Source organism: Haliaeetus leucocephalus, unplaced genomic scaffold, assembly GCF_000737465.1.
Source record: "Haliaeetus leucocephalus isolate CR32 unplaced genomic scaffold, Haliaeetus_leucocephalus-4.0 Scaffold417, whole genome shotgun sequence".
NCBI lineage: Eukaryota > Metazoa > Chordata > Aves > Accipitriformes > Accipitridae > Haliaeetus > Haliaeetus leucocephalus.
In genome coordinates this window covers 7,018,686-7,030,804 of record NW_010972853.1, presented here as the reverse complement: position 1 = coordinate 7,030,804, position 12,119 = coordinate 7,018,686, and the positions used below count along the sequence as shown (strand labels likewise).

Genomic DNA, 12,119 nt, shown 5'->3' with positions numbered 1-12,119 from the left:
GAAAACATTTGTCATTACAGTTCAGTGCCTAGACCTGACAAGGTACCTTCCACTCTTCTTTTTCATGTTAGAATAGTTTACATAATGGACTTTGATGAGAAGGGGTAAGTTTTTACACAGAGTGTTTATATCCCTGATCAGTGACTCACAAACTCTTCGTTACAAGATTATTAAGGAGACATTCAAGAAAAAGGACATGGGCATGCAGCTGCAATTCAGAACTGGCAAGGAGTCTCATTACTAGGAGTTTCTTAAATGAGTGCTTGAATTTAGTTTTTTTTTAAATCCTCTAAATAAATGGTTTGGCTATTGGGTTTGCTGAACATGCAAGCATGCTTTTTGGATTAAGAAGCCTAAATAAGCATCTAGGAGTCTAACTTTAAGTATGCATTTTTTTAAATTAATGTTAATTTCCTGTTTCATAGAATATAATATTTCTAGAGTCCTGAGAAGTCCTGGAAAAAAAAGTACATTTTTTCCATTACTAGCTGTCTCCTTCTATCCATAAGTTCAGTTCTTTTGAAACAAATGTCCTGCTTAATTGAAAATCCAGTTCTAGATGTCAAACACTATACCAATAATAGTTTTCCGTGCCAGTGAGCCACTTCATGTACTGAGCGATCAAGTCCTTCCACCCAGTGCTCATCAATAGAAGTGTGGATTGTTTGATGAGAGTCATCTGTGTCTAAATTTATACCTACCATATTATAGATACTACTACAGAGATACTAATAGCCTCTGTGTGTAATGGTTAAAAAATACTGATATTAACCGAGTACAGTAAAGGAAAAGTGAACTTAGATAAGTGCTGAAGGATGTGCAGATGTAATTATATAGGGTTTTTTATTGTGCAGGGAAGAAATTGAAATGCTTAATAAATAGTAGAAGTTCTAAGCACCAAAATTAGTATAAACCCTTCCTTTTTCTAAACAGCAGGTAAATCTACCATGGTGTCTAGTAAAATACTGATGAGATGGAGGTGGATCAGTGATACCAGACTCTTGTTTGGCATTTTAACAGCATTGACTGGCTGAACTTTTACCTTTGCCAGGTGCTTTTCCAGCAGTGATGGTGTGGTGTATTGCAGCTGGAGTATATTCACTCGTCTCTGTAATCTGCTGCCCACTAATTATCCTCCTCCTTCTTCTCCATCCATGCCATCATGGGCTGTGTTTTTTATCACAGAGACTGTCTTCCTAGTATACAGGATTTCATTTCACAACTTTTAAGCAGTTACTATCAAAACACCCTTAGTAAATTCCTACAGGTGTCTTCTCTCTCAAAGTAGTAATTAAATTGATGGAACTCTTCAATGTTTAAAAAAAAAAAATCATGGAAGTCCAGGCTTTTTTAAATTGTTATTAGAGAAACAACTGATGAATAGCTATATACTCGCATATGTATGTACTTATACCCACTGCTAAATCTTAGCAATAATATTTTATCCCCATATGTACAAAGTCCAAGCAAGGATCAGAAGAAACAACTGGGGCATGGTTCTAAAATCTTTTAGTAGCTGTGATGAGCTGAAGTGATTAAAATCTATCCGACTATCAGCCATCAGTCAAAACCAAAGTGTTTAGCAGAATTTATCACCATATCTAACAAAGAAAATGACTAAAAAATTGCTGTATTTCTACATGACAACTGTTGGTAAGTGTTGAAAGGTAATTTATATTGCCATAGTTCTTTAGAAATAGAAATTTGATATTTTTATGTTAATTTACATACCCTTCTGGTCTTTACTGTATTGTTTCTGTACTCTTTTATATTCTTGGAGTCTGCCTCATTTCTCAGTTCAGAATAACAAGATGTTTCAGATTCTAGGTAAAAGCTAGTTGCACTTTCTTTTACCTCATTCTTTCAATCTATATGATTTTTTCAGTCCCACAGCTTCTCACTTAAAACTTGAATTTTCAAACAACCAGAATATGATAGCTGTGATAGCAAAATTGGCGGATATTTGTGAGTATAGAAAAATTGAAATATGGAAATTGACAGTGTATTTTAAGAAAAGGACTAAAAACTGTCATATATTCTGAGCACTTTACTCTCTTCTTTTGGAAATCACAAACCTGTTGATACAAGTAACAATAAAGTTCGTATTGCTAATCATCAAACTCTTTTTCTTTTGACCTCCCACAAAAAGATCTCAAGGAGCTTTGAGCAAGGGAAGTGACTTTTTTTTAATGGTCCTTACAAATCCTTCTTTTTCATACCATAGAATTGAAATGGTTCTGCTAAATCCCCTTACTTTCACAGCTTTGGAAAGAGAGGCCTCCTCCAGATGGTATAGAGTTGAGAACTTACATTTTGTTCTGAATTGCCAAATGAATGCTTAATAAAGGTGCTACATATCTTGTAGAAATCAACTGTAGCAAAAATAATCTGAAAACAAATTAGAAGTGCTACCTTCCTTTTGTCCTATCAGTCCTATAGATAGATTAATTTTAAAATGTAGTTTTCCGAGATTAATTTTGAGCATTCTTAACTGCAATGCTGAAATGTGATTTTGATTTTAAATTTTTGGATGAAGTTTAGTGTGCTGTTAAAATAATGATGTAATATTATGTAAATTATGTAAAATATAATGCCGGCAATGTCAGAGGATGAGTATTTCAATGTATTTCTAATATCCTGTTTTAAGCTTTTCCATGCTTTCAAGTTCTAGTCAGCTTCAAGGAAAAGTGTCATTGACAATGTAACAGCAAGTCCCTTTGCACTTTGCTATTGGCTATCCTTTCCTCTGAATTTAATTAAGTGACATAACTACATTGTATCATTTTCTGCATTGATTTTTTTTTTAGAAGCACATCATTGTGTATTTTAGCCACATTTATCAAAGTTTATACTGAAAGTTGGGCACTGTTGAGTAGCTGTGAGGTGCTGAAATGTTAACATTGCATATTAATCTTGAAAATTTCTACTCCAGTCAAAGGCATATTTAAGAATACTGTTAGGCTTCTCTTGGACTTGCAGGTCCACAGCCATTTAAAAAAAAAATAAATAAAGAATTGGAAGCCTCAGTCTCCTTGAAGTCAATGGAAAATGGGTTCCTAAATGTTATAAAGGCCATCCAAGATTTGCTATGAACATCTTATCAGATCTGCCGTATGTTTCAGGCATAGGATTTCTCCCAGTAATTGCTTTCATCAAGTATAAGATTTCTAGTTAAAATACAGCATATCATTCAGAACAAGTTTATGGCTGATCTGCTACTGGGGAGTATATGTAAAGCTAATGGATGCAGCTTTTTAAAGGTTGACTTGAGAAGTGCAGAAATGTCCTAGTCATTTATGTACTTATTTTCTTTTGTCTGAAGATTTTTCAGGAAAGCAACCAGTGCAATGCTGCTTTGGACAATGAGTTAATAGCCATGAGGAGCCAAAGTAACATCTATAGGTTCTGTGACTGGAAAAGCATAAAAAAAGGGATACATCACCTTTGCCCCAACTTGTGTCAGGAAGATGGATTCACTTTGGAATCTGGAATGGGGTTTATGAGTTTATAAGTTAGATCTGGTCTAATGCAAAACAGTGGGAGTTTCCTTAATGCCATCAGCGAGGCATATTTGTTTTTAAAATAATGTACATTATCTGCATTTTTGTAGACTATTTTGTATTGAGAAGTGTCTTTTCAGCAATTCCAATAATGAGATTACATTATAATTATATGGTGTCCTTCAGTCAGAAGCATCCCAAATTACTATACTCAATACTACTGTAAATATTCATGCTTTTGTGAAACCCATCCTTGACTCTGGAATGTTGGCAGGTATTCATAGAGCACCATGCAAAAAATTAGATGAGGAAAAGAAAAAAGGGAGATTTTAGATAAGGGGAGGGGGAATTACTGTGAATTTAGCTGGAGAATAGGGTTAACATTCTACTGTCACTGAAAGTGTCATTCAGACTTTACTGGCCAGAGCAGTTAGTATTCCTGCTTTCTGACTTAGAAGATGTTTCATCTGAACAATGGCACAGCCAATATAGATGTCTAATTTTCTATGTGTACCACATAATCTGCAATTGAGTGAAATTCTATGATTTTTTTGCTCTTGTATAATTAAGTATGTAACCAGCTCATTCTTTCTTTTTTTAATTATAAAAAAGTGAAAAGTATAAATGAAGCTACTCAAAATACATTACACTTCTCTGCAAATGTAATTTGAAACTCATGAAACATTAATGCATAAAATATAGAATGTTGTTTTTATGCTACACAGAAAAAATTAGAAAAGTTAAGTTTCTTCTCTATGTTATTAAAACTATGTATCATAGAGAATTCATGGAGGGTTTGGTTTCTTCCATTCCCATACTTTTGAATCATGTTTTCATGAGGGATACTCATGAAACTACTCATAGACTTTTGTGTGTGCATATGTGTGTGTAAATTTTTGATAATACTTTGTTCAGAACTAGATAATCTCATAAAATCAACCACCTGTATAACCAACATCATTTTAATAATTATTCTCTCTCCACACACAACTTGCATTGCACACATTTAGTAAAAACTGCTTTTGAGAGAAGAAGCCTTTCTATTTATGAGTTAGAGCCTACACACACTGGTGACAGAATGGCAACTAAAGCAGAGACTGGAGAATTTGTTTGTTTGTTTGTTTAAACATGATTTGTTAATTCCTTGCTGTGAGAAGTTTGCATTCCAAATGACAACTTTAGTTAAAAGCATGAAAGAAAAATCTTAATGTTGATACTTTTAAGGTGGGCAGAACCGTAATTAAGTAGTAACTAAAAGAAGTGGGAGGTACTTTTTTCAGTCCCCCAAAAAGTGTCAAGGTTTAATATAAAATACTAATAGAAGAATGGTCTAGATTTAAGCCAAAGCAGCAATTTGTGAAAAAAAACCTTACGTATTCTTTCCCCTAGTAAATAGTTCTCCAGCTTTGTTCCAAGGTTCTAAGCCTCATGATTTCAGATGTCAATTATTCCCAAGCACTTAAGCTGAAGTTAAATTTCTATTGCATGATAGTTTTTAGGACTAAAATGAAATAATACCTTTGCGAAATGCAGCTTCAGCTGAGAGGAGGTCTGAGAACTGGAACAAAATAAGCACTTGTGATAAACAGTAGAGTGGGAATCGGCCCAAACTCCTGCTGCAATGGACTGACAGATACAAATAAATGTTTTAGAATATCTGTTTGCACTGCCGTTTTAATTTATTATATTTGTAATAATCTAGTATGATTTTAACTTGAGAAAAACCTCTTACTTGTAATAATATTTTTTTCAATGGATTAATTTAACTTTGAATTGACTTGAAAGAAAAATTAGTTATGAGGGCAGAAATACCACAAAGTAGCAACATAGAGAAATAACAAAAGTGACATTCATCTTGCAATAATTTCAGGTAAAATATATGAAGGAAGTACTACATATATATGTGCTGCTTGTGATAAGAAGAAAATCTCAGGAACACAAACGTGTCTAGAAATAAAAGATGTGCTTTATGTTGAGGAACAAAGTAGCAGCAGCTAATCTTTTCCTGTAATCCAATTGCACTTGTTCACAGAATGTTTCCATTCTAGACATCCTTTTATAGACAGAGAGAACTTGAATTGGTATGGCATTTACAGAGTTTAAACATAATCAGGGAAGATGAAGACTAATTTATGATTAGGTTTATTTACATTATGATCTAGCTAAATTTACAAAGAACTGCTTCTCTTTTTATGGATATTTTCTCTTTTTTGTAAGAAAATATCAAACAGACCATTAGAAAGGTGTCTCTATTCCTTCTAAGTATTTTCTCCAAAAATAAAATGTATACTCTTGGACTGAGCCACCAGGAATTTGTTCAGTGCAAAATACCTCTGAAAAAGTAAGTTTGTATTTCACCATATGTACATGTGGAACCCAATCGAGAGCTATTGAAATTAGTGAGAGAAATTCCACTAACTTCCTTGAGGCTACATATGTGCAATCAGTAGAGATTTGCTGTGTAAGCCGGCTGTTGGAGGCTGAGCCCAAGTCCGATGTGAACAAGCACCTGTCCAGACCAGCCTAGTATTTCTGCCTGCTGTACACATAGGATGATTCCTGACCTTTTGGTAGCTTGTTCTGCCTTGAACTTGTGGCTGACATTGGGTATGTAGCCAGGGACTTTCCAAGAGTTGCCTGATACAGCGGAGTGTGGCTGTAAATTCTAAGTGCGTACCGGCATCATCTCGCCTGCAAAGTATTTAGTTATCTTTCTGCTTAATTCTAGTGCACTTCTATCACATCTTTTGTTGATCCTGATTTTTATCCCCGATTTTCATCATACTGCTGCTTCAGTTTAAGGATGGATGGCACAGGACTACTCACATCAATAACAGCCTACTGTAGCAGTGTGTTTAGCCTGCCACACAGAGAAATAACATGTGGCTCTTACTCTTCATTGCCTGCTCTCTACAGGAACTTGTGCTTTCAGAATACCCTCTGATCAACTCCAAGCCTATAGTCAAATGAGCAGCTAAAATAGCATGAAATTTTCATAGGTGTAGAATCCAGAGCCCAGATGGACTTTTAAAGAGTTTAAAGTTATTGATGAGCAATGAAGACAGAAAAAGAGATAAAATGGAAGATAGTAATTTAAATATAGTTTTACGGGAATACAATGATTTGCTTTAGAGAGACTAAAATGTAGAATTGTGCCAGATGAGGATAAATTTGTTAGATTAGAAGGGACCTTTTTGTAAAGGTATTTCTCTGTTAAGATAAAATAACATTACACAAGTAGTTGAAAGATTTAATGGAAGTAAAAAAGTACAACTATTACAGAAGATTCATGGCATGAATTATAATTAAACTTGTGAAAATAAAAGAGGAAAAAGGAAAGCTGAATAACAGCTTAAAAAGCTCCTTGGTTCATTAATCTCTGTGCAATCTCTTCAGAAATAATTCTGTGAGGTGGAATAAGCAGAGGATGATGCAATTAAATGCTTCCACTGTCAAATTGTTGGGTTCGGTTTTTTCCAAGTTTTGATGCTATTTTGTGTAAGCAGTGAGACTTTTTTCTTTTTCTGGTGCAATTTAGTACAGCCATGTGCCACACCACCATGTGAAGCTTTAAACTTAAAGCCATGGGTTTTGGCCTCCTACGTACAGTTAGTCTAATAGGCATAACAGCCACATCAAGTGCTAATTCTTGCTATCTAGCCAGTCAGCATGCATTTCATCCTCCCACTACGTTTGCCAGGTAAATACTTTATATTAGCTGGGTGGCACATAAGGTACTAGTCTGTGATTGCCACCCCCCCACCTCCAGAGACTGAGAAGTGAGAATATAACCAGAGCACATGTCATAAGAGAGAGGGAGGGCAAGGAAATAAGGTAATAGAAAAGTGAAAGGGGTTGGGAACCTTGCTATAGGTAGTTGGACGTGCTTACACGAGAGGAGTGAGAATGAAGATTGGGGAGATAGAACATGAGGTGTTAGTGTGGGTAGCAGTGCAGGTTTGGTCATGGTTCTGCTTCCCATAAAGATATTTTGCGTGTGTTGATATACACTCATAGCTGCTCAGTGCAGATTATCTCCTTGCAGCATAAGGGAGGGGATGAGAAGTGGCATAGCATAATCACCAAACATCTGGCATTCCACAGTAGATGCTATTCAGCTCCCACAACTGAGCCAGGACTTTCAGTCTGGTAGATCAGAGGACTTTTATGCGATGCTGACGTGATAGCTGAGAGCAGCATGGGGTTATGCAAGTGGGTTGTCAATAAGTGGAAAAGGATTAGGGAATTAGCTGATATAGAGTTGAGGAGTCTAGGATTTTGCAGCATGCAGGGGTGAATATGAGCCACTAATACTAAGTTAAAGCAATTTGAATTGTGTCCTCTGGACATAATGGCTGAGAACCCTCGAGTACCGAGCATCCTCCTCTGAAGTGCAGAGTTTCATCAACTCTCTGCTGACTTTGTTGGGAACTGAGGGCAACAAACTGCTCTCCGGTTTGAGCCCTTCTTAAGCACCACAGTTTCTTTGACTGTTGCACCTTTGTCAAGGCTTTTAAAGACATAACAATGTATTAGTGAAAACATATGCAGTGAAATTACTTTGTTTCTTTTATTTTTGTTATAGTTTGGTTCCTTTTCAGGGGAGAAGTATTATACTCGCTGAGCCTGATTTTTGAACTTGCTTATGCCAATGCAAATAGGATGAGAGTGATGCCTGTGGAAGTAATTAATTTGCTTTGTGAGTAAGCAAATGTCATAATCGCTATCCTCATTTTTTATAAAATCTATTTGGCATGAAATAGAAGTTGAGTTCCTTCCATTTTTTCTTCCTACAGCATTTGAAAAAAATTAAATTGCATATATATTTTAAGCTTACGTTCATAATTGCTTTAGATACTCTCCTTTTTGCAGCACAAATTTCCACATAGCCAGGAGCATACGCACAAGCCTGGAAATCTAATGTTCCTGCGTAGTCAAAGATACCTTTATTGGATAGCTCAGAGCACGTATTTTGGGTGGTAGTTAGGTTTCTCACTTCTGCATCCAAATCACTTTCTGAACTTCTTATCTGTAAAAGGGAAGTAGGACCACTGTCCAATTTCCCTGACAGACGGGGAGTTAAGTCCTTAAAAAATGGTGTTGGTGCAGGTAACAAAACCAAATAGATAATCTTTGCTGTTTCAATTTCTGTTTGTATAACCAGAGTTGAGACCAAGAATTTTGTTGTATTATTTTATACCTTGTAATTAAGTGACCTTATGGATTTTAGGCTTCAACAGAGAAAAAAAAAAAAAATTGCATGATTTCATTTATACTGGCACCTAGAGGGCTGTAGCCTAATATGTTAGATACTGTGTTAGTATACAATACAACCAATGTTGCTGTAAAGAGTTGATATTCCAATATATAAACCAGGGAAAATCAAGTGAATGCAGGAAACAGATGGAGAATTAGAAATTGGTAGCAAGATTAATATAAATTAAAAAAAAATCCTAAATATGTTTTGCTTTTTAAAGCAATTATCTCCATTTTTAAATAACATTTTCAATCAGTTGTCACAAATACAGGAATGTTACAATTTAGTATCTCAATGCAGATGTTGCCATTTATTTCAAGAAGAGCAGGATTTTACTTATATTTTAAGCAAAATGCATACGGATGTATTTTTGTTTTGTTAAAAATGGAATTTTGATTGAAATATAATGTTTCGTGTGACATCTTAGTCTAACATAGGTTGTGCATATTGTCTAATTTTTTAATACATGTATATTTTTAAAAGATGTCCTGTATGTTAATAGATGAAATATTCACCCTGGCAGGGGTATATTCCTATACTAAAACAAATTGAGAGTTGCCAGTTAAAACACACAACCTGATGTTTCTAAAATGGATATTTAGAAAAGGATATTTTTATTTATCTCAGAAGCAGACAACCATATAACATATTAATCCAGCAAATCCAAGATTTCTGAAATGCATCATAATTTCTCTGTTGTTTGTATGGCTAAGTACAAAAACATTTCTGGACAAGGTAGGAGTGGATGAGTATGAAGGAGGAGATCATTCTTTATCTTTCCTCTGACTAGACAGATAATTTTGTCGAACAACCAGAGCTGTTAGCGGTGAACCAAATGAACTTTTGTGATGTCAATTGAGAAACATAGTATTTTCTTATTGAGAAAGTCTTTCTTGTTGCATACAGAACATTTCCTTCTTAATTTTGTGGCTGAATTAAACCATTATTTTATTTTACTACACCAATCCTTTAGAGTAATTTTAGCCATATTACAGTAACCTGGATTTTCATGTTGCATGTGTAGCTATGATATTACATGTGCTTCAATGCTGTCCTAAAATGAAATATTCTAGTTACTTCTGCAATCACATGTGTGGTTATGGGAGTGTATTTTCATACCTTCTTATGTTCTTAGGTTCTTCTCTTAAACTTACATAAGCGCTTACGCCTAACTTGGTCAGAACTGTGCACATTGGTTATGAAACCAAGCAGAATCTGGCAAATCACAGTTGTCAATCTCCCAACGAAGCTGTTAGTATGGCTTAAATCAGGGGAGTCAAGTAAATGTTTCCTATAGTATGTGGCACAAAACCATAATCATGAAGGCTGTGCCATGCAATAAATGATTCGCACTTATTATTGAGTTTTCCTGGGTGACTTTTTCTACAACTTCACATTTTTGCAATGTTAGTTAAAAAACATACAAAACAACAAACCAAAGCAAACAAACCCCTGAAATATATATATTTTTAAAAAATCTAAACATTCCTTATTTTTAGCAATTAGTTAATACATTTTGTATCTAGATCCCAAATACCAAATCAAATCTTAAGAGTGGTTTCCTCCTTTTTCTGATAGGAAAACTAAAAAAGGGCACCTCAAAATCGCCACATAGTTTGAACTGCATTTTAAAATGACTGTGAGGTGTCCTGACTTAAAAATGAGTGTGTCTATAAATATATATAAAAAAATATTTCAGTGTGTGTGTGTCTGTATATATACACAAATATGTATATAAGTATATACACATATTGAGATGTTTGTGTTTTATAGGATTATTTAGTATATGGGTAGGCTAAATGTTTTTTCAATGCCATACGTTTATGTTACCTTTAGAATAAGTCAGCACCTAATAATTTTTTATTTATTCCATAGAACATCTTTTGTTTTGATGTCAATGAACATGAATGAAATTCTAAAGAATTTAAAAATTCTATATATGCTGTAAAACAATTCAGTGCAAAAATACAATATGGTATGTTACAATTTTTAATGTAGATATTGTGTAAGTGGAAAATAGAAATGTTTCTCAACTCTGTAGTATGCTGGATTTTCAAAGATTTGATTTTGATGCTACCATAATAGCTGGAAATATCTAAAATGGGTAAAACTAGAAAAAGCTTATTTATAGGGCATGCATTTTTATTCCAAATTAGCTTGACTTTATAATAAGCTTGACTTTATAATGAGGCAGTAAAATGAGAATGTTGCTAATAAAATTTTAATTGTATTTTGTATTGACTTGTTGCTGAGATTTTAGATGGCATTTTGGTGAAAGGATTGCGAAACTGAGAAGCGTTACCCCTACATATACAATCCACAAAACCTGGATGAATGGATATCAGTAGGCTACTAAAACTGTATATTTGTAAGATAAAACATCATATTAATTCAATATCATGAAGCAGATGGTACATTAAAACTGAGACACGTTTGTAAAACGTATATAAAAAAAGCTACGAAAAATATGTATAAATATTGAATTTTTATCTTGGGTGTCATTCTTCACTCATAGCAATAAGTCAATAAGGAATAAATTTGTTGACATTAATGAGGTTGTATCAGCTTGAAACTTGTTTAAACAGGAGGAAAGGTAGGATTTATAGGCAAATACCCTTCGTTTGGAGACATTTTGATAAACGTTTTAAGATGTACAAATGCCATATTTTATTCTTTCAAAATCTTCAGCGTTTAGATACTCTCTCCTGCTGTACTTCATGTCCACAGGCTGAATAATGATACAGTGTAGCACATAATGAATTTCTGTATACTGATGGATCCAGGTTGAACAATCAAGATCATGTCCTGTTCAAGACAACTATTTTAACTGTCCATGCTATACCATATTTGCTTTAGCCAAGGGTTTTGGGCTTCTTTGGGTTTTGTTGGTTTTTTTTTTTAATTATTGTTACTGTAGGTGTTTTAAGGGAAGGTAAAGAATTTCAGGCGCATTTTGTCCAAGAAGCTGGTTTGCTACATTAGCCTGGAAAGAGAGGAATCAAATGAAAACACTCACTTTGATACAATCTAAGACAGTCTTTCCATATGAGCATAATACGTGCATTTGCTTAATCTTTTGGTCTGAAATGTACTATGCTGAAAGCAGTATATTCTGTGGGAGAATGATAAGTATGATTTTCCTGTTATCTTTAATTCTTTGTATTGTATATTTGAAACAGATGCAGAGCATTAAAAAGCGCGATGAGCTGTATTTCTTTTCAATATTTTTTTTAACCTTTTCTTTTAAAAACATGGTAACTAACTTGCTTCATTCTTTTCCTTCCTTTTATAGGGTAGCAAAATATTATAGTGTTTATGCACAAAGCAGAAGTATTATTTATATATATTTTTTTTAATTACAG

General features: G+C 34.2%; 1 protein-coding gene across 2 annotated transcripts in view; it reads left to right on the top strand.

Annotated features, from left to right (window-relative positions):
- Positions 1–12,119, top strand: part of NOVA1 (neuro-oncological ventral antigen 1) — a 156,379-nt gene that overhangs the window by 141,183 nt on the left and 3,077 nt on the right. The window lies entirely within an intron of this gene.